The sequence below is a fragment of the Schistocerca nitens genome, chromosome 3 (genome assembly GCF_023898315.1).
Source record: "Schistocerca nitens isolate TAMUIC-IGC-003100 chromosome 3, iqSchNite1.1, whole genome shotgun sequence".
NCBI lineage: Eukaryota > Metazoa > Arthropoda > Insecta > Orthoptera > Acrididae > Schistocerca > Schistocerca nitens.
This window is the reverse complement of record NC_064616.1, coordinates 748,671,606-748,674,767: the sequence shown is the minus strand read 5'-3', so window position 1 is coordinate 748,674,767 and position 3,162 is coordinate 748,671,606. Positions and strand designations below refer to the sequence as shown.

Here is a 3,162-nt window from a genome sequence, read left to right as displayed (position 1 = left end):
GTACTATATTAAAATATTTTAAGGTTTTCATACTATACTTCCTGACATGTTCCACACTTACAAGAATCATCTATGGCACGAAAACTGAATGTAATCTAATCTAGCATTCCTGGAAGAGAGGATACTGTGGAGACATGGCAAAGGTTCAGAGCTCAAATCTCGGTTCGGCACTCAGTTTTAATCTGCCAGGAAGTTTCACAATAGTACACACTCCACTGCAGAGTGAAAATTTCATTCCAGTTTACTTACTATTTTTCCATCTGTCTCGTTTTGATTTGACTAGTCCCTTGTATTAAAGTAACAATTATTAAAGGGAAATCAATAAAATTATACAAGACACTATTGTAATCCCTTTTGTCTATTTCTTAATCAGAGCAGTGAAGAAGTGGTAACAAAGTGGCGGAATTATTGGAGCTTGGGTGAAGAATATTTAATGTTAAATTTCTTTAATGACACTGTTTTATGCCTCATAGAAGAGAAATTCCAGTATACCTCAGTGAAACATCCAATTTTTGTCGGGTGCGATGAAAGAAGTATAGGAACTTTTTGACCTACAAGGCAGAGTCATAATGAGTGACCAAAGCAAAAAAGACAACTTGATCTATTATGTTAGTGTATTATGTGAAATTTAGTTAAGATGCAAGGGGAGCACTGAATTAAGGGAATTATTTTTATTGGCACACTATCAATCACAATTGGTTTCATTTGCCATAATTTATTCAAGAACCATATTGTCCATGGCTAAACCAAATGGTCCTAGGTTTTTTTTTTTTTTTTTTTTTTTTTTATATAGCAAGGGCTTCTGAAAGTCAAGGTGCAGCATGATCCAGAATCCATGTTAAACTTTTATATGTACCTATAACTGGATAGGTAAGCCTCTTTGAAGGTCAGAGGAAAGCTTGAGCATGCTGTCTCCTACAGGGATATTCCGAGGAAAAGTACTGTGGACCTCTAATAAATCCTCACGATGGGGAGTTACAAACCATTCTCGGCTTACGGCCTCCAGAGTAGTACATTTATTAAGTTTTTTGAATTCTTCCTTCGAAAGAACAGACATCTACCGAGCCAGCAGCTGTGAAACACTATATGTAAATTGAAAGGGGATTATTACTGTCAGCTGCTGCAGCACATTAAGCGGTATCAGCGGCGACGAGCGAAAATGTGTACCGAACCTGGATTCGAACCCGGGATTTTCTGCTTACTTGGGTGGCGCAGTGGTTACCGCAACTGGCTAGCAAGCAGGAAATCCCGTGCTCGAATTCTGGACCGGTACACTTTTTCGCTCATTGCCGCTGATTCCGCTTAATGTCCGCTGCAGATAACAGCAATATTCCCCCTTAAATCAGCGTAGGTTTATGAACTTGCAGATCAGATTCGTCCACCTGCAGCTATTAATGACATGTAGGATGAGGGCTCGAGTTTCCTCGAGCTCTTCCAAAAATTACAAATATCTCAGTGTGCAAATTTATATGCAACAACATTCGTGACGGTCGTTGTGGTTTATATCAGCTTCCAACAACGCGCAGTCACCGAGTTCATACTGTATTTCATCATGTAACTGACGTTAATTAAAGGCCACATGGCATCGTTCTAACGCAGAAAGAAATTGTATACTCTTTTACTCTCGCATATATACATTTTCGTCATCAGTTACTTAAAACAATGCTTTTATCTAAAAACTGATTGCCCACTGTGTTCCAGCGCTATCTAGTGTTGCAAACTGGAATTATGTGATGCGTTCCTCGTGAACGCGCTATTGATTTTTTGGTGTCCTGTGCTGCCACCGGTGTGGATCCCAAAAAGGCAGAAAGCGTTATTTCTTATTGTTGCCTATATAGTGAAGACTATAAAGACGCAGTTCTAATAACGGTAAGTAGTTATTGTAGATTGTAATTTCTTAACACTCAGTGAGTATTTTCAACGAACTCTCAGAGTATGTCTCAAGGTTATGTCGTGCGTCGTTGTCTAAATTAAGCAAATACACACAAATGCGTTTGTAAATTATGTTGATTTGCAATTTAACTGCAATACTGAACGTCCTTTTTCAGATACCAAAAATTTCGAGGTCCCGTAACATGAGTGGGTGTAAAAGTAATTACAAGTCACAAGAAGGAAACAGTTCATTTTTCTATACTCAGCGGTGAAACACTAAAGGTAAAGGGTAAAGGGTAAAGGGCTGAGAAAAATTCCTACGCAATTCTTAGATTTAAAGGAGCTTACATGCATAAAGCATTTTAATGATGAGTGCATAGTAAAAACAGAACTGATTACACTTTATGGAGAAATGTAGATACCTGCAAGAAGTTATCCAAAGTCGAAACCAGATGCAGGGCCATCAATTTTCCCTGATTTGCGACGATACTTGACAACAGCTGGACCGCCATGCAGAAGATTATGTGATGCAGAAAGTGATAACTTTGAAACATATATATAGTGATGTCATACCCAACACTGTTGGATTAGCAGCTATTAAGACCAATCTGTCATCTTTGCCAATACTATAAAATTCCTCGGCATAAAGCGCCCAACAAATATATGTCAATTAAATCCGAACATGTGTTTGATAATCTAATTAAACTGACTCAACAGTTCTTAAAGAAGACAAAACAAGTTTTGTGGTTCTGGACATAGTGGCTATGTTAGAGGAGGGTTTTTTGGATGACAGATGTTCACAGCTGCAATTAATAATTGAACAAATTCAGTTTCTTATTAAAAAAAAAAAAGTCACAGGTACACTGAATATTTTAATGTAATTTTCAATAAATAAACATGTAAATGCCATATTTTATGCTTGACATTCACTCCCACTCCCCATTTATGAAAAATATGTAGTTATTAAGTCTGAAGAATCTTATAAACAAAAGAGAAAATGCCAGTGTTAACTTGCTTCTGAATGAGTGACAGATTTTGGGACATGTACATTCATTTCAAAGTTTGCCATGTAACATTCAATAGCTGTGTGTGTGTGCGTGCGTGCGTGCGTGTGCGCGCCGTTATCAGGGTAATCGGAAAACTGATGTAAGTATCTCTGTTTCCTCAGAGCACAGAAACACTTGTGGAAACTTCATTATTCGAAAATGCGTTGTTATGAGCATGATGATTATGCATGTATGTTTTATAATCAGATAAGTGACTGAAATATGCTCAATACATGGTCATGCC

General features: G+C 37.6%; 1 long non-coding RNA gene across 1 annotated transcript; it reads left to right on the top strand.

The window, feature by feature from the left end:
* The first annotated feature begins 1,554 nt into the window (after positions 1-1,554).
* On the top strand, positions 1,555-2,781 carry LOC126248743 (uncharacterized). Its single transcript, XR_007545528.1, has 2 exons — positions 1,555-1,869; positions 2,049-2,781. It is a non-coding gene; the product is annotated as an uncharacterized LOC126248743 (long non-coding RNA).
* The last annotated feature ends 381 nt before the right edge of the window (positions 2,782-3,162 follow it).